General features: G+C 32.8%; 1 long non-coding RNA gene across 1 annotated transcript in view; it reads right to left on the bottom strand.

Moving 5' to 3' along the window:
- Positions 1-19,857: 19,857 nt before the first annotated feature.
- LOC129225742 (uncharacterized) overlaps positions 19,858-20,518 on the bottom strand; it is a 35,225-nt gene continuing 34,564 nt past the window's right edge. The window contains exon 3 of the long non-coding RNA XR_008580749.1: positions 19,858-20,420. This is a non-coding gene — a long non-coding RNA (uncharacterized LOC129225742). The remainder of the gene's footprint in view (positions 20,421-20,518) is intronic.

The following is a 20,518-nucleotide window of genomic DNA, read 5'->3' as shown; positions in this document are numbered from 1 at the left end:
CTCTACCGTGGGCGTTTTAGCTTTTCGTCGTAATTGATTTGTAAATTTTCGGAGATCATTAATCATTATATTATTATTATCTCTTGGAACACGCGTTCATCACGAAGTTTAATCATTAACCACAGCCTACTTCAACTTCATTTATCAAGACAGTAGCCTCGATATAACCGGATAATGATTCTTAAATATGAAGTTAGCTTTTATTCAAAGGTCAATACCATTGAACTTAAATTACACGGTTCAGGCTTTTGGTTGCTGAAAGTAAAGGTACTTGAGGCACTAGCTTCATTTAATTAAAATGATTATCTGCTAATCATTTTAATTAAATGAAGATATGTTTTATATTTTTGTTAACGATTATAACTAGTTTGAAATTTCAAAAAGTCAAAGACAATTCCTCAATTGGAATTGTTGTATAAAGTAACTGATATGATTTGAGCGGAAAAGGGAACGTAACAATAAGCATAAGCCATGTAAGTTTTACACGGAGTGTCGCATCTTAACTATACTTGGGGCGAACCTAGCCTGACAGCGTTATGATGCTGGAATTAGGATCTGCGTACCCGTCGCAATGCTGCCAGGTTAGGTCTACTTCAACTACCTTATTGAAAATAGAAAGATATCGTCTACGCCAGTGCTTCTCAACCTTTTTTACTTTGCGGCACACTTAAGAAATTTCTAGATCAACGGGGCACACTGAACTTAATTTTGCAATGGTAGTATAGAAATGTTTTTAGCATTCACTGGTAAAAAGACGGGGAGGGGGGGGGCAGACTTTTCTCATATGAATAAAACAATTATATCAAACGTAGTGTATTTAAATTTATTTAGAAAGCAGAAATATTTCGAATGTATTGAAGTTGATAATGAACAACAAAACTATAGCTATTTACAGAAAATTGTGCTTCATAAGTTTCAAAGCATTTGTGTCAAACATGTCATTAAAGTGCACACTGCAGCTGAACGATTTATCAAATAATGTTTCAAGAAAGAAGCAAGCAAGAAATTAAAACCATGCACCTAACTTCCGTTTGACAGTAATTTTTGCAAGATGTTCGGCTCTATGCTGGAAAGAACTACAAGAAGTTCTTGATCCAGGCTCTTTAGAGGTGATCTGTTACTGTTTTTTTATAAGTGCGAGGGCTGAGAGGAAGAGTTCGCAAAGATATGTAATTGAAAATGGTAGCAGGACAAGAGATAGTGGGATAATCATTTTTAACCAGTAACCAAAATGTGTCCAGAGGCACTTCGCTCAACTTAAGTTTAAGAGTACGGTCTCTCTGAGGTCCATAAATTCTTCTCGCGCCTTCAAAGAAAGGTCTTTAACCTGATGCATCCGCAGATGAAGAGAATGGATCGCGAATTCAGTCACACTGTTCCATGTTAATATTCTTAAAATAGTGCTTAAACTTGTCCTGAAGTATGACTAAATGTTTTGCCACCACATTCAGCAGCTTTTCTTCTATGCCATTTTCTTCACATAGCATGCTGACGGTCCGTTTGAACATGTCCAATGAGCCACGAAACTTCTTCTCTCCACAGCTGAATTTTTGAATTGAACCCGTTTGGCTTGTCCATACATGTAACCCAAATTCTCTCCTTGTCCTTGCATTTTCCGATTCAATTCGTTAAGGTTTTCAAAAATGTCAGCCATGTACGTTAGTTTTACCAGCCAATATTTGTCTTGCAACAAACTGGCGTACTGTATTTCGTTTTTTAAAACCAAAAACTGTCGTACCTCGTCCCTCAATTCAAAAATTCTTGATAGTACCTCACCACGTGAAAGCCAGCGAATCTCTATATGAAGAAGTAGGGAGTGGTGATCTGCCCCCATTTCTTCGTAAAATACGGTGAAAAGGCGAGAATTACGCGGCCTCGATTTTTTTAAATTCACGATTTTCACGACTTCAGCTCATCTGGTAAGTTCTACCATGAGAGCTTCATGATGGAGGAAACAGTATATGGTTTTAGTTTCTATTTTACTAAGTCTCAGAACCGAGCTTTGAGAAACTACGATAAAAGGAAATTAGTATCGGAACTGGAAAAGAGGAAAACGAAAGCCAAAGCTGGGGCTAAATTTCCTGGGGGAAGGGACAATACTCCCGTTTGCGAAAGATTTAGAAAAATTTCTGTATAATTAGTTGATTTCGTGGAAATTAAAATCCGTTTTCAAAACTGAAAGCAATAGGATCACAAGAAGTTTAACAGAGGTGAGGCAGCAAGTCCTCCCTCTCCCCTTGTCGGGTATGTCGCTTTGCACATGATCGACAGGGTGAATTTAGAAGTTACAAAACGATCAAACACTATTCGGTCGTAACTTTAAAATAAAATACGTCAAGGCTCATTCTTTTTATATAACTACGAAAATACCGCGGCACACCGGGTTCCTTGTTGCGGCACACCAGTGTGCCGCGGCACACCGGTTGCGAAGCCCTGGAGTCTACGCCACCATGTTTGCTTCTCCTTTTACGTACTCTACTGGAATTTATATTTTTTCATTAAGTGATATATTCTACACTTAATGAAGTTTTTAATGCTGTTTAATTTAGTTGCCAGTTTATTGTAGATTTTAATGAAACTTTTGATAATATTTAGTGGCTTGATATTTTATTTAAAGGGTTGTTTTGTGTTTTAATGTCTTAATTTATATTTGACGGATTTACATTAAAGTGGACCTTTTCATCTGGTTTACTGGTTTGTTTAAATTACAAGTAACTTAAAAGGCAAAATAATTTGTGATATCGCCAAATACGTAGTATCTGTGTAGAGTAGTAATAGACCAAACATGACGGCAAATATTATGGTTGACATTAGAGATCTAAAATTGCCACAAATTTTGCGACGATGAAAAAAAGAAATAAAAAAAATTGCCGAATTTGTTTTTTTGGAAAAGTAGGAACAAATTTTTTTTTTTTAATTTTTTTACTGAAAAAAACTTGTTTTTTAAGTTGTATTTTCTTAAAAACACTAGGGGACTTCGCCCCTTTTTAGCTACGACTCACCAATCGCCGAAGATTTCTTCGCGATCTTATTTACTTCGTAAAGATTTTAAGTGTCTGTTAAGAAGATTCAAGTGAAAATACACGTTACAACTGGAATAAAATGAAAATCACACTCCCTTTCCCGTAGAAAATAAAGTTTCAGCAAAAAGCTCATCAAATTTATAAAAATATTAAAATCCCACTTCAACCGGAGAACAAAAGAACTTGATAAAAATACGTATAATTGAATTATTTAAAAACAAAAATGTCAAAGAGCACAGCTTAAGTCCTTCTTGTACATATCAAAATGACTGCTTTGTAAGTTTGGAAAGGTAGCTTTCAAATTCGTGGTCTCTATTCATGTTTAGCTATTTTGCTCCGGGCTTAAATTGAGTTGAGGCTAGGACTCTCGTTAAATTAGAAACACTTATATATGCTGTTCTAATTAATTGCGAAAATTACTTTTAAATAAAAAAAACGCCTTCAAAAAATACTCAGGAACTAAAAAGCAAAAAATAACTGATTACACTTTTATTCTATTCCTACCCAAACATAGAAATGAAATTTATTTTACAATTCCAGTACAAAAATCAACTAAACTAAACACCGAATTATAAAATAAACACTGATTTAAATTACTATACGATGAATTATTTTAAATACCTAACTAATTATATACCATCTCTTAATTTTTAATAACCTTTTGAAGTCGGGGCCTCCTATAAACTACTACATAACGTAACTGACAACCCACCGAATCCTGAATTGAACACTAATTTAACTATACGCGAAATTAGTCTTTAAAACTAAACCTACTCAGTTACGTCAGGTAGTAGTTTATAGAAGGCCCTAACTTCAAAAGGTTATTAAAAATTAAGAGATCGTATATAATTAGTTAGGTATTTAAAATAATTCATCGTATAGTAATTTAAATCAGTGTTTATTTTATAATTCGGTGTTTAGTTGATTTTTGTACTGGAATTGTAAAATAAATTTCATTTCTATGTTTGGGTAAGAAATAGAATGTAAGTGTAATCAGTTATTTTTTGCTTTTTAGTTCCGGAGCATTTTTTGAAGGCGGATTTTTTTTTATTTAAAAGTAATTTATGTTTTGCTTTTTAGTGGTGTAAATAACACGGCGAGCGTCTCGGAGACTTCCAACGACTGTGAAGAAAGGCTTTTTCAAATGCGTAACTATGTACAAAAAAAATTGTCTTTATCATTTGTTCAACCTTATCAAAGTTTGCTTTCCAAAAGCAAATGCACGAGTCACTAAAAAAATTTAAAAAAAAACGAAATCGCTTTTAGCTCAAATTTGTAAAATTGTAAATTTTAGAATTGCAATATTGTTAATTGTAATTTATGTTTCGCAATTAGTGTCATGTAACTCGTGATAAAAGTCGCATGTTTCTTCACATGGCCCCACTATAGATGAAGATTAAAAATTCCACTAGAATGAATTTTATGTTTGCTTCAGAGAATCCTTAATTCAAAATTTTCATTATCATTACTCTTAATAATATATATTTTTAGTACTTTCTTTAACTATAGGTAAAGAAAGTATAAACCTTTGTTTTATGGCCTTTGTTTATCAATGGGTTTTATATTTAATCGTTTGTGAGGGAAATTGCATGAAATTTATTGTTTTACCCTTAACTTTTCCCTAAAGAACAAAAAGGGTAAATCAAAGATTTGGAACCTAAGTTAGACCACCCCTAAACAAAACCACCACTAAACCAAAAAAAAAAAAAAGCATAAAAATCGATTCACTAAGTGAGACGATATACAAGGTTATAAAGTACAAATCGATTTAAATGTGAGTATGATATTTGAAGAGTTCCTGCAATTTCATCAAACCTGAACTTGATTAACATTAGACCGCCGAGGAACTATGATGTTTCAAACAAAAAAAGACTTTTCCTTATCGGTACAGGCAGGGGCGTGCACAGAAATTTTGGAGCCCATCACAAATGACTTTTCCGGGCCCTTCTCCATATTGTTTACCCCTATATTTCACCCTTAGTTATAAACATATTGGGCCTCTTCAGGCTCGGGCCCGGAACAACAGGTGTCCCTCCCCTCTCCCTGTGCACGCCCCTGGGTACAGGTGTCTTCGAGTATTTATGGAACATTGTACAAAGGAAAAACAAATCCGACGAGTTCAGAACTTCCTCCTTTTTTTGAAGCCTGCTAACTAATATAACCCTAATTTCAAAATGAACTAGCGGCATCGTGAAATAGTAAATCCAGAATATTGGTAAAATGTCAAAAATCATATACAGTTATAATGTATATTATTAAAGAATATAAATTAAATCGTAGGGGGAGGGGTGTTCTGTATTCAATTCCCCCTCACTTGAACACTAAATATATTTAAAAATTGGAATATTAAATAAAGAACTTTATGTTTCAGTGCCTGAATAAAGTTATTTATTAGTAAATAAAATATTAAGGTAATTGATTCAACTATTAAAATAACAAAATATATTTAATTTACTGCTTTGCTACGCAGTAATAAATACATTAATTACACCTATAATAAAAAATTACCATACGACGCAGCGTTGAGAAAATTTATCATCCATGTGCCGCGAGAATTAAATATCGTTCAAGAGAAAGCGAAAAGCTTAGGTGTGAAAATACACCGATCACAGCAACAACCACGTGATCATGACGTATGAAATTTAAAGTTTCTTGGATTCCTCCGAGACCCTTTATCAGATCCAGACCAAATTACATTGGAACCATCTGGGAAGTATACCCTTCCAAACAAAAAAAAACAAAAAAAAATTTCAAATCGGTCCAGTAGTGCTGGAATAATTCGAAAAAAACACATAAAAAGCTGCAATACGAAATCATAACCTCCTTTTTTGAAGTCGGTTAAAAATTGGAACAAGCTCAGTCTGATGCAGAAATAAGCTCTTTTGAATGACGTAGGATAGGGAGTGACGTAGTGCTATGGAGTCACCTGAACTCAGACCCACCAGACAGATTTTCACAATTTCTTCGATGCTACTTTTTGTAATATATAGATATAGAGCGTAAAACGTTAAAAAAATTGTGAAATCCATATTTCTTTCTTTTTAGCAGAGATGTGCAGAAAACGTTCACTATTTCAAAAAATATCCTTTCTGTTTCATACCTTAGTTTCCTCGTTCGAAACACTAAAAATTATCCTAATTGGTCACATCATCATTCAATCATTAATTTTAGATAGGATGTGATTTTTGTAAATTGTAAAATCAATATTTTGGCAGCAGTTAAGTTTTTTTCCCCAGTTAGGCATAGTTGACTCAGCCATTCATCCCTTCAGTGGGTCGCCAAAATGAGTACCAAGCGTGCTTGGGAACCAAACACTGGGGGTTCCGCGTTCGGCTGACCACCTGATCCATCCGCCTTGCAGCCCAGAGACCCCTGTTCGGGAAAAACTGAGTTGGGCACAGTATGCCTTGGCCCTCACGGGTTGTCGTGACACAGGGGGGTTTGGGTTAAGTTTTTTTCCTTTCTGTTTTTACATGTATACTGTAAAATTTGTAAACAGAAAGTTGTTGCTTTTCCTTTTTTTAGAAACTTTGTTACTTGCATGTATGCATATATGTGATATACGCTCATTCAATGGCCGTGTATAAAACTTAAACGTTTCCACTAAATAATATTATTATTATAATTCGGTTCAGCAAGTGTAATACTTGATGTACAGAAAAATTAATTTATCTTACAGCTTCTTGCGTTAGTAAAATTAGTTTTTTTCCTCTTGGGTATTGAGCATTAAGAAACCACCCTTAGGAAAAAAACATTGAAATGCAAAGATGAAAAATTACTAAATACAGTGAAACCTGTGTAAGTTGACCACTCGCGGTGCACTACTTTAGTGGTCAACTTAAACAGGTGGTCAACTTACAGAGGTTGAGTTATATGACAAAGGCTAATTCCGTGCCTGAAAAAAGCGGTCAACTTAGACAGATGGTCAACTTCACAGGTTTTACTGTACTTGATTTTTACTGGAAATTTCATTTTTTTTAATTTTTCCGGAAGAAATCAACTTTTTCGGAAAAAAAGACAAAAGCTTTTTTTTCCATAAAATTTCCGGGTTTTTTTTACCATTCCTATCGCTAGTTACAATTAGATTTTTATATTTTTTTTCTTACCTTTTTATTTATTTATTTGTTTATTATTTTCAAGTTACCCATATTTAAAGAACTGTAAAATGTCCCCAACTGCGGAATCTTTAGTTTCCAATAGCGATCGCCAAATAACTCCATTCTACATTCGAAATAAATACCAAGTCAAAGACGATAATATTGGTTTAGAGTTACAGTTCAAGTTGCTAATTGAAGTTTTAAAATAATGGCTTTCTTCAAGATGTATTTTTGTTAAGCTTATCAATTACCTAGAGAGAATTTCGTATTTTTAATAGGAAATCGAAATTAAAATAAACTTGTAGTTTCCAATACTGAAATTGCGATTGGTGACGAATTTAGAAACAAACAAATACATATACATATATTAAATAGCATAATATCTTCCAATTGCGCAACGAGCCTAAAAATTTGGAAAAATGGAGAATTTCACGTTTTTTCGTATTTTTTAAAAAATTTTGTTTCGTTGTTTTTTTTTTTTTTTTTTGGTTAGCAATCATAAATTGCTTATAATTTTCACATTTTTTTAATAAAAATTTCGTTTTGGTGTTTTTTTTTTTTTCTTTCTTTCTTCCCCCCCCCCCTTTTTTTTTGTTAGCAATCACGAATTACTTATAATTTTCACCTGACTGTAGTTGATGTTCCTTTGATTTTTCAGATTACCATGACGACAAATATAAGTCTAGCTAGTTGTTTTTACTACTTATTTAGAGAGACTAATCCTTGTCGCTATGATTACAGATCGTTTGCGGTTAGCGTTCTTTTTTTTTTTTTTTTTTTTTTCAAGGCTTAGCTCAAGTTAACTCGAGTTTACATTAAAAAATGGTTTTTTGAGTGTAAAAATACGGTTCAACTGTTGAACCATTGCTTCGGTCACTCGTTGATCAGTGCTAATTCTGTATTAGCTATCAGTTTGTTTGGCACTCTTGACTTCCTTAAGAGGTTTCCCCCCTCCAGCTCAGTCACTTCCTATGCCGGAGTGGTGAGTGTTGATAAGGACGAAACTGCAGTCCTCGGCTGGAATTGACTGAGCTGGCGGTGTATTTCATATATTTTTATTGTTTTATTATTATGAAAAAGAAGAAAAACTCCTAAAATATTGTACAGTACAAAAAAAATTGTTATGTAATAATAACAAAATCATTTAAAGTGTGCTTTTATCCTAATGAAAAGTTTGCTGTCCACATGTAAACAACCTTTACTTTCCTAGAGACCATGTAAAAATTTGACGACTGCTGATTGGCTATCACGTAAATACGTCATCTATGTCCTTTATAACGCGTTTTGTATGCTCTAATTATTGTTTCACTTCGAAACAAGATCGTCTATAAATTATTCGAATGAGAAACAAATTAAAACTATTTTAACCAGAATTCAGATTTTTTTGATAAACTAAATTTGCTCGCATTCGTTGGAAGGGGAAAAAAAAAACACAGTCGACGTATTTGTGTCGGCTAACCAATCAGAATTTTCTACACTAGAGGAGAGTGTTGTACCTTGGGACACTGATAAATTCTAAACATCTATTTTTAACAGCCTTGTTTTTATAATCTCTAATAGTAAACTTTATCACTAAATGGTGCCATAGTAAAACTCAGCATTAAATGAGTAAAATTAACGATTTTGAGAAAGAAAATTTCATGACTTTAAAGTAAATATTTTCCTCGTTTTTATTTCAATTTCTGTCTTTGTATTTGTAAAACTAATCAACTGAATTTTATTTTGTTATAAAAGAGAAGTACTTTAAATATTTTGGTTATGAGAAAATAATGATAGTGCATCTAAATTGACCACCATTTTGATTTTTCTTAAATCACGTGGTCATTGTACTTTGGGACAGCCAAACATATTGTGCCTTAGGAGACGTTCCAAGGAAGAACATATGCATGGTTCTTATAAAATAATATATGTTTAGGAACAATGTTCTAATCTTGTGTAGTTTTTTTTACACATTTAATGTTAGACAATAATTCATTAATTCATTATTCATAATTCATTCGCAATTTGTTCTCCTTCCTCCAGGAGATTGGTTTCTCCTTTTTAATTTAGTGTTTGTGTCGCCAAAATGTGATTATGTCCTCTTCTTGTTAATCAAGGTTATTGTCAACCTATTGTTATGTCTATTTAAATGCTTTTGATATTTACATGTTCTTTACTACTTATTTTAAAGTACTGAATTTTTATACCTTTTTCCTCAAAACAAGTTTACTTTTACAATATCATGACTTCATATAAATAATATTAAATAAAGAAAACATTTGCACAGTATAGATCTCAAGGCTCTTGTGCCATTAAAAGTAAATAAACCAACCATAATTCATCATTCATTATTTAATTAATTACCATGAAAAAAAATTTTGTTTTTGTTTTTTGGTGAAAATTGGTTCAAGTTTATGGTTGTTTCCTGAATCATGAAGACTTTCCCATAGTACAACAGTATGTGTCCCGAGATACAATGTCTTATCTTGGGACAGCTTGGAACTCTTCTTTAAATGGCTGGCAATATTTCATTTTAAAACTCTAAATTTTAAAAAATATATTGCATAGAAATATGTTGAGTTATTTTAATATGACTTTTAGATTTTAAATTTGATTCAAATAATTGACGTCAAAAATTGAAATATGAAAAGTGTCCCAAGGTTCTCCCTTAACTCCCCAACACTCTCCCCTATTACAAGGTCCCTAGCAGAGTAAACACTCGCCCAGTCACTCCAACTACCCAGCCACTCCAACAAATTACATAAATGTAATGTAAAATAAGTGTTTTATGAAAAGTCATGCAGCTTCGAACCAGCTTTTTTTCCTTCTAAATGGTTCAACTCCCCACATTTTTATTTCGTAGCATCAAAGGATACCCAAAATTCATTATATTGCTAATATTATAATGTATGACCTGAGATTTGAACGATTTCAATTTACAGAGTGATTCAAGAAGAATGGTGCAGTTTCCAAAGGCTACCGATTTGAAAATATTAGACCTATATTTGTGTGGTGGAGTTTGAATGAAAGAACGAATTGTAAAGTTTCAATTAGCTACCGCTAGGTTTCTCTGCAGACATACAATTCACTTTCAATGGATCCCTTCCCACGTTGGAGTTGAGGGTAATGAAAGGGCTGACTTTTTGGCTAGATCTGCTGCTGCGGAGGGTGTGAGCCCTTGTGGAGATCTTACTTTCAGTGAGATCTCCACAATTTCAAAAATGGAGCTCAATCGCCAATTTAAAACACCTCCCAGACACGCCTGGTATTTTGCAAAATGTCCTGGTGAGTCCTTTAGACTCAAGGGTAGACTCCTCCAGACAACATATTCGAGATTCCTGAGTGGCCACACAAAAGCTCTTAGATTCTCTGGGAATATCAAGACTTTTCCGGAGTGTCACTGGTGCTCTGCTGGAGAGGTTTCACCTGAGCACATTCTATCTTGTTTGGGTTTTACGAAGGACGAGGTCCTTAGCGACCCATTGCTGTTCTTGGATTTTTTGCAGATATTTGGATTCATGGGGGTTGTTTAGCATTGCTAAACATGCCCGAGATAAGTCAAAAAAAAAAAAAAGGTTTCTCTGCGAGTTATCGTATAGGGGCAATATCGTATTCATTATTCAGCTGGTCTATTGGCAATTAAGGTGAACCGGTATTTGAGAACTATATGATTGGCCTTCTTTGGTCACCATACCTTACACCATGTGTTTTTTCCTGTGCTGATCAGTCAACTCTCGATAACTCGAACTCCCAAGGAACCGGCTAAAACGTTCGGGTCATTGGTAGTTCGAGTTATGGAAGTTCCCACAACAGTCTCAAGAGTTTGGGACCCCAGAAAAACTTTCAAATAAAGGAATATTCGAGTTATAAGCTTCTAGTAATCGAGATCTGACTGTATGTAACGATTACTGTGCTTATAACTCCTTATCTTCTGATATAGACGAACTGAAAAAGAGGATAAATGCAGCAATTGCTGTGTCTATTCCCCCTTATTTTCTAATCTTGACGAACTGAAAAAGAAGATTACTGCAGTGATTGCTGTGTTTATATTCCCTTATCTTCTAATCTTGAGGAACTGTAAAAGAGGATTATTGTAGCGATTGCTGTTTTATATCACCTTATCTTCTAATCTTGAAGAACTGAAAAAGAGGATTACTGCAGCAATTGCTTCTGTGACTGCGTACTTGCTACAACGTGTATTATATAACAAGAGTTTGAGTACAGTTGTGGTATCGTTCAGGAATCAGAAAAGGGCACATATACCATCTTTAAAATGATTAAAGTATGTAAAACATTGTTTTTGTACCCTTTTTTTTCTTATGAATATACACCACAATTTCATGTCTTGCTTATGTGAGAAATATCTGATAGCGTAGGCTATCACAATAAAGTTACATATGCTTTGTGTTTGTATTTATAATAACATTGCTTGCTTCATAAAAATCGAAACAGCTTAATTAATTAAAGTAATTATAATCCACTTTGAATCGGAAAAATATTTTTAATCTTAAAATTTTTGAAAAGGTTATTCCTTAATTTTTTTTTTAAACAATTTACTTTTACTTTAAACTGAAAATTTAAACGTTTTACTTTTATAGTTGTATTAGTTTTCATTGTTTCTGGCAGCAATTTAAAAGCGGCATCGGCAGGTACTATAGTGTTCGAATCAATTGGGACGAAGATATTTTATCGCGGACTTTCAACTTGTTTACCAACTAGTTCCAGTGAGTTCCCCTAAGCAAATCTGTCGGTCTTAATGTCATCTGGATGTCAGTTTTGACAATAGACTAATAATAAGAGTAGACCGAGCTTTCCCAGACTTCCTGATGAAAAAATTGGTTCATGGATACATCATGTGACTGGTGGGAGGCTTGGCGAAAACTTTGGCAGCATGGTTGCTAAATGGCAGGATTATCTATAGTTTGGCACTCGACATGTATTTTAAGACGTAACGTGTTTTCATTATAATTTTTTTTCCAGGTGCAGAGATTGAACTGTTTTTCTTTTAGTTGTGCATTATTTTGACATTAGTAATTAGTTTTTGATCACAGTTTTCAGTAACTTTTATTTCATTCGGAACTGCTACGTCAGCGTTGGCGTGAACGTAATGGCGTAAACGTTTTGCGTTAACGCAAAAATGTACTAATCGGTATCTTAAATTGATATTGTAGGCAAAAATCTTAACGTTTGCCGATTCTTTTTGGAAGCTTAGAGAGTTATTGAAATTGACTAAAGAAAATGCACGGTATTATCTAAACGAAAAACTCCCTATATTAACAAAATATTTACAACTTAGAATAACAAATTTACAAATCGGGCTCCATAAAAGATCATTCTTCCTTGTTCCATCAATTCTATTTATTTTATTTCTCGCGGGCGTTGATCGTCTGCTACGATCAACGCCCACTGTTGCTAAGATATCCACCAGTCACATGGTTTGGTTTATGAGCAGCAAAAGGGTTGCCATAGCTCGGTCTATTCTTATTATTAGTCTATGGTTTTGACTGCTTAAAACTAGTCTAGATAAGAAATTGGGAATACTGAATCTTTAGTTTGTTTCTCTGAGAGGAGGAAGTATCATCTTCCATTCTTTCGTTCTAATTTACGAAATAGGGATACAACGGAGCTAGAGGGGAACAAAGTCAAATATAATCGGACTAAACAGGCCCAAATCCTTGGGAGCAAAAAAAAAAAAATATTTCCTGTGGTTGGTATTGGAAAAATGACCGTTTGACAACTTCTCTTCTAACCAAAAGTGAGAGGTTCCCGCTGCAGCCTGGGACAATGAATATCATTATCACTAGGCAATAAATGCCTCATTAGGTATTGGCTAGCTCTAATAGGTGTAATAATGCTATTTCAGAGTAGAAACTTATCCTATTTTGCAGTTTTTTCCTTTCCTTTCACTTTTGCCCTTTCTTTGAGGAGGAAATGGTTCAGTTAATATGCAGTTCTTCGGACGCCCAGAGAAGGTCGATTTCCTAATACCAATCATGGAAGTAGTATTTTTACAGCTTTCTATACGTGACTGTTAAGTACGATTAGCTTTGCAAACTTTCTAGGAGTCATATCTCTTTTAAGCGTACTGAAATGAACGAATGCAAAACGTAACTTCCTCTCTCAAAGAAAGAATCGGAAGAATTGCTAAATATTCATAACTTCTCATGTAAACCAGTTTTAAGTAGTGATGTGCCGGATCGTTAAAAAAGAAGATCCGCGGATACGGATCCGGATACGGATCCGGATCATTAGTGTCAAGATCCACGGATACGGATACGGACCTCAAAAATTTTTTACACAATTCAACTATCCAAGTGTAAAATTTATTACGGAAGGTATTCCCGTCAGGATATTGGCACTGTTTCTTCAAAAAATGTCATTTACGTCGAAAATATAATCAAGACTATAATTTACTCTTTAAAAAAATCTCCGTTAAAATTGAGGAAGAGTTGGAAGGAATGGATCAGCGCTGCATTAATGCTTAAATAGAATGTGAAAAAAAATTTTCTAGCTTGCTCGGTAGATGTAGGATACAGGAGCAAGAGTGGTAAAGCTGCTACTGGACAGGCTAGAAATAATTTTTCGCATTTTATTTCAGCATAAATGCAGCGCTGACCCATTCCACCCAACTTACTCCGGCCGACGAAATAACAGAGCCGGAACACCTTTACAAACAGTAAATAGAGAATTGAGTCTCTTTTTTTTTTTTTTTTTTTTGAAGGATGCCGAGAAAAACCAAAATGAAGAATAACACAAATCCCAAATCAATGACAAAAACTAATATTAAATAAAAAATTTAAAAAAAAATGTCCCAGAGGGCCGATCTCATATTAAGATGAATTTCGCGGATCAGAACACACATTGTTAACAAATATGAACTGACAGCAGATAGAAATTTTAAATCATTGACGTTTTTCTCCTTATTTTCCGACTATGAAATCGCTACCAATCACGCCTATAAAGGCTTAGAATTGCATTTAAAATTTACTTAACAAGATTATAGCTCCTACTGTACATAACTTGGAAGTTCCAAACAAATATCAAACGCAGAAAACTTAATTCTTTCAATTAGGGCCAATATTTTTAACGTTCAGATAAGTTTTTTACACCATAATTGTGAAAAACGTTAAGTCGGTTTTAGTTAATATCCCCGGTAATTAAAGTTCTACAAAAACGAGACCAAGCTATGAACACTTTCGATCAAGTCATCTTTTGAACGGAAAAAAAATATCAAAATCGGTTCATCTGTTTAGGAGCTACGATGCCAGAAATAGACACACTGATACAAACTTATAAAATTTATTACTCCTTCCTTTTCGCGTTGGGAATGGGGTGCAAATTGACTTCGGAAATGATACATTGTAATTTAAATAGGGAATAAAACCTAGGAATTGAAATTTCTTTTATTCAAATATTTAGTAATTTTTAGAATAGAAAAGATCCGTTTAAGATCCGTCAAAAAAGTAACGGATACGAATACGGATACGGATCGTTATTTTCCCTCGGATATCCGCGGATACGGATATCCGGAACATCACTAGTTTTAAGCAATCAAAATTGACATCCAGATCGCATTAAGACAGATAATATAACAGCTTAGTGGGACCTGCTGGAGCTAGCTGTCAAGATACTTGAAAGTCCGCGAAATAATAGTTTTACCCCAATCAAATCTATTACGCTTATAGCATAAGGACAGAGAAAGTAACTTAAGAAATATACTTTATTTATAGTTCGTTATTTTCAGAGAAATATGTACGGAATTTCAATATTTCAAAGGAATTCTAGAGAATGATTGTTTTGTAATATGCTACGATTTTCCAAAATACACTTGTAAAATGAGTTGAAAGTAAATGATAAGTGGTGCAACATGTTTTTAGCTCATTCTTAAAATTATATATATAAAAAAAAAAACAGTAAAACATACGAAGCAATTTCAACATGAAATGAATTGATCTTTTATTGAGTAAAACACAGAAATCACATATGTTAGTTTACAAATGAGTTACACACTGATAAATATTTGCACAATGTTTACAACATTAAACTAATTTCATCATCAAATTTACACAAATTATCACCGGTGTTGATTCGGCAGAATATAAGACATATTTGGATTTTTAACAGGAAATCAAAATTTACATTAGTTATTAATCCTACACAAATGTACTTTAATTTTTAACAGAAAATTGAAAAAGAAACAGTGTTTCCTGTTTACATTTTTTATTATTCGTGCTCAAACGTAACTGGATTTTTGCACAGGAAGCCAAAAAAATTAAAAGTGTTTCTTATTTACAACATTTATTATTCTTACGCAGACATATTTGAATTTGTAATAAGAAATCAAAAATGAAAAAAGTGTTTCTTATTTACAGTTTTTATTATTCGCACTTAAACATAATTCGATTTTTGCACGGGAAGTCAACAAATCAAAAAAATGTTTGTCGTTCTTACGCAAACATATTTGGATTTTTAACAAGAAATCAAAACAGAAAGAAGTGTTTCTTATTTACACTTTTCAGTACTCCTACACATATATTTGTTTAAAACAAACAGAACACATCCAAACTCTCTGCGCATTCAACCTAAGTACGCGTATAAGGTAAGTTTTAGTCATTCTTCAAATTTTCTAGGACATACAATTTACAAGCTAAACTGCTTATACAAGTAACATTTAAAGTAAACTAAATAACTTTAAAGGTTTATCGGTGAATCTTTTGTCACCCCAAAAGAGGACTTATAAATAAAATTAAAAATTAATTGCACTTCAGTGTGAAGTCAAAAGACCTCTGTGCAAAAAGGTAAAACCATCGTTTTTTGTCGGTTTTGTGCTTTACATTGAAATACGTGAAGGAAAATATTATCATTCATTTTGTACAAAAACGAGGTATCTCTAACCAATATTAAGGGAAAAAATTAAAGGAAAGCAGATGCAACGGGCGGCGCTTCAGAAGAAAGTGAAAGCAAAGTGTAGCCTATTTTGTTGCATAATTTTGAAACTAAAAGCTTCAGAAGATTCGTAATACTTCTACCACCGTCTGGGGGGTGACACCCAAAGTGGAAATGCAAGTTTTTGAAAAATATAAAGCTAATATGCATTTTGAAGACTTTAAATATTAACATTTTCCGGGGGGGTGACACCACAAATTATCTCCCCAGGTGCACAAATGTTAGGTACACCACTGCTCTCTCGTTACAACAAAATATTATTTAAGTTTTTAGTAAAAATCTAAAACATATTTGGATTATTATATCGCACCCCGGTAGGGAAAGTTATACATCATTTGAGATAATCAAGGTTTTGCGAAATAGTAGTCTTAAGCGATTTATTCTCAAATATAAGAATGCGAGCAAAAAGTTATGTTGTGATATTTACACGTTATAGTTTTTGCTGTTTAAATTAGTAATGCCTACCTACAGTGCTGGCCAAATTATTAGACTAAAGAGGTTTTTTTTTGTGCACTATTTGTACTAAAATACTATTTATTTTACTGTTCAGTACAGTACACTGATTATTACGTTATTTTAGCATAATTCAATGTTTGCAGGTGGCAGCACTGTCTGCTTTGTTTATCTTTTTTGTTTATCTACCTACCAGGAACATAACCTCAGTCAGCTTAAACAGTTCACTAGTTCTTTTTATTAGTGTGTTCTGTTATATTTAAAGTTAGTTTTAGGTAATTAGTGAGTATGTGTATGTGAGTATACACTGTTAAAAATTCAGGAAGATTTTCTGGTAATTGTTACTGTAAAATTGCATCGCCGACGCATCGCTGATTTTTACGGTAATTTATACCGGAGAAATAAGCGATCCCAGCCCAGCTGGTTGCTGTGGCCTACCGAGGAAACCGTAAAATTTTACAGTAACATTTGATTTTTACGGTAATAGTTACTGGCAACATGGATGCCAGTAACAATTACCGTAAATAATCCGGAAAATTTTTAACAGTGTATATAATAGTAAGTATAAACAATTTTTTACCCCCTTTTATAAAAAGTGTTAAGAAATGGTGTAAACCTTGTGAAAAGTATGCCAAAAAGTTTATCAACCTACCAGGAACATAGCCTCAATCAGCTTAAACAGTTCACTAGTTCTTTTTATTAGTGTGTTCTCTTATATTTAAAGTTAGTTTTAGGTAATTAGTGAGTATGTGTATGTGAGTATATATAATAGTGAGTATAAACAATTTTTTACCTCCTTTTTTAAAAAGTTAAGAAATGGTATAAACTTTGTGAAAAGTACGCCAAAAAGACTTAAAATGCTCATCAAGAACAAAGGAATGCATACGAAATATTAGATAATTATTTCACTGTTGGTTAATGTGTCTATAGTTATGTAATCAATAAAGAATTTGCTTTTAAAAGTCTTAGCCTAACAATTTGGCCAGCACTGTACAGTTCGAAAATCTTTCTTCTAAGTTAGAAAATTTTAGTGATGCGTTAATATTGATTATATCGATTTTACTCCACTACGCACCAGTTATGTAAGCTAAATTTTGTGCGAGTTTAGTTGCAAGAAAAATACTTCAATTTAGATTTTAAACCAATAGCTAGAACAGTGCGCTCCCGATTATCCGCAGAATTAGGTGGCACAATTGCCGCAAGTAATGAACGTCACTGATAAACGGGGCCTGCTCTTATAGTTTTGCCGCCCTAGGCGATATTGACAAGTGCCCCCCCCCCCTATTTAATAATACTGATAATAATAATAATATATTAATAAAATAAAAATAATAGTAAAGTGCTTAAAATTAAAGTAAGTTTCTAGTTAAATTCTAAAATGGGTTTTGCTTATCCAAGCACTAATACACACTTTCAAATATCTTTTTTAGCATTAAAGTAGTGCTTCTCATGGCATTGAAACAGATATCAGTATTTTTAAAAAGACTTTTAAATCACGCAATTTGCCGCCTCTAAAATTAAATTTAATTTCTAGTTAAATTCCGAGCTATGTCTTGCATATCCAAGCACTGGTACACTCTTTTTTTTTTTTTTTTAGCATTGAAGCTAAGAAACTTATACCGCTGAAACAGGTATTCATACTTATAAAAAATAAAAAAAAAACTTCGAAATTTGCGGCCCCTAAAATCTGCCGTCCTAGGCAGCAGCCTAGGTCGCCTACCCCAAGAGCCGGGCCTGCTGATAAACCCTAAAAAGGTTAAATTGAGGGACGAATTAGGTAAAAATTTTCCTTCCTTAAAAAATGCTCTGCTGTGTTGATGCAAAATTATTTCATTAAACTGTGAAAACATATACAGTACAGTAAAACAGTTTGTATTTTTGCACAGTTGAACTTAACATCAATAAAGAACAAGTGTAGCATGTACACTGAAGAAATCACAAAAAATAAATATATAAATAAAACAAAAACAACTGAGTTTAAATTAAAAAAAAAAACAACAAAGGAAAAACAGCCATTGGTATTTGCTTTTTACTGTGAAAATACATATTCCTGATTGTTGATTCACGGATAATCTCCCCGCGGATAATCCTCTCGCGGATAATCGGGAGTTTAATTTTTTTTTTCCCCAAATTTTCAGTTGTATTCCTTTCCTCGCCGGGATGCGATGTGTATTTGGAGCAAGAACAGGACTGCTCCAAAATGTAACAAATAATATTACGCTTGTTCATTAAAATATCATTGAAATTGGTTTTATAGAGGCAAATTCTAACATAATATTCAGACAAAACCTTTAAAACTAAGTTTTTAAAACTTTTTTCGTGATTTTTGATAGTCCTTAAAAAGTGAAGCTGTCCCCTTGTTGCACCGAGATCTTCCACAACTAGCGCATGTAATACAACTAGCTTGTATATATGCACTTCAGTTTTTGCTATTTTCAAAAGAATATGATGCTGATATTGACATAACTTTGAAAATTAATGTATATCTACTTATTTACAATAACGTTACACATATTTCTTGATTTTTATCATTCTCTTTAGAAGGTGAGAAAATTTCCTTTGGATTTCTCTTTCAAAATATTTGCAACGATGAAAATAAATATTAAAATTGATCATTATAATACACGAGCTGTGCTCCTGATATAAGTTCATTAATACGTTTCAATACTGAAACAATCATTAACATGTACGAAACTGAAAAGAAAGAAGTAATAAAATTTGATTTATGAAAGATAAATATTATACAGAAATAATTTAAATTACAAATTTTCTACATAATATATAATTAAATCCTTTTTTACGCAATAACCGGAAGTATTTTACATAAATCAGGATTTGTAGCAATTTACTGCTTATATTTATGACTCAGCATTTATTGAAATCTTACGTACCAAAACGCACTACATTTTAAAAACATTGTATAAGCAATTTAGGTACACACATTAGATACACATATTTCTTTTCTCACACATATTAGACTTATACCACATATACAGTGCCTGAAAATTTTGTTAAGGAAAAAGTTACAAGCAATTGATTTTAAGATGCTGAACATTTCTCTCCATCCAGCAAAAGATTTTAATCTTCTGGTATAGTCTACATAAAAATTTTCTTAAATTTCTTTTACCGCTCATTCAAGCATTTTGAATTTTCCTTTTAAAAAAGGGGGGGCTCACAATTTTCAATTTGACTCTGATATTTCCAGGACTTATTGAAGCGTTATTTTTTCTGGAGAGATAATTCACAATAAATTTAAAAAAAAGCTATGTAAAAAGATAGATTTGAAATAAACAATGTGAGAAATGCACTAATTAGCAAAGATTTACAGTTTACACGTTATTTATTTTACATTTAAAATGAATAATTCCCTATAAATAGAAAACTTTGTGGTTGTCAGAAAATCATTTTCTTTCACTTATTTTTACATTTAAGGACTACTTTCTAAAGAATAGCACTTTTCTAAATTGTCTTCTGCTATGATTTATTAATAATCACGAAAGAACACTTTAAAGCACTGAACTAAAGCAAAATATTAATTATTATAGTAGTATATGAGCCTTTTTTTGCTTCAAGTATCATATTTATGACAATTTTGAAGTAAATTTAATTTAAAATTAGCAAAACATATTTTTATTCTACTTTTCATTTCTTTTATCGACTTCTCACACTTTTCTAATTACAAACTTTTTTAGACAATAGTAAAACGATTTATTTACATATTTTTACATTAAAATTTCTCCTCTATTTCGTGGAATAGAAGGAGAAATAGAAAGTCCAAGTGAAATCGTGTTTATAGGATACATTTTGTATCCTTTAGGAACTAAACACCAGAATTCTCTGTCTTTTTGCTGCCACCCATATGCAGAAGAACTCACGTTGACTGTCTTTACAACTTCTTTCAGAGGAAAAGAATCCACAGTTCCTAGAAAGAAGAAAAATACTGTTAAAATATTTTAAGCTGATGGCTGTTAAGTTTTTAACGCACATAACTTGAAAAATGAAAAAAAAAAAAGTACAGCT

Source organism: Uloborus diversus, chromosome 7 (genome assembly GCF_026930045.1).
Source record: "Uloborus diversus isolate 005 chromosome 7, Udiv.v.3.1, whole genome shotgun sequence".
In the NCBI taxonomy this organism is placed as follows: Eukaryota; Metazoa; Arthropoda; class Arachnida; order Araneae; family Uloboridae; genus Uloborus; species Uloborus diversus.
Note: the sequence above shows the minus strand (reverse complement) of the source record. Positions and strands in the feature narration are given on the sequence as shown.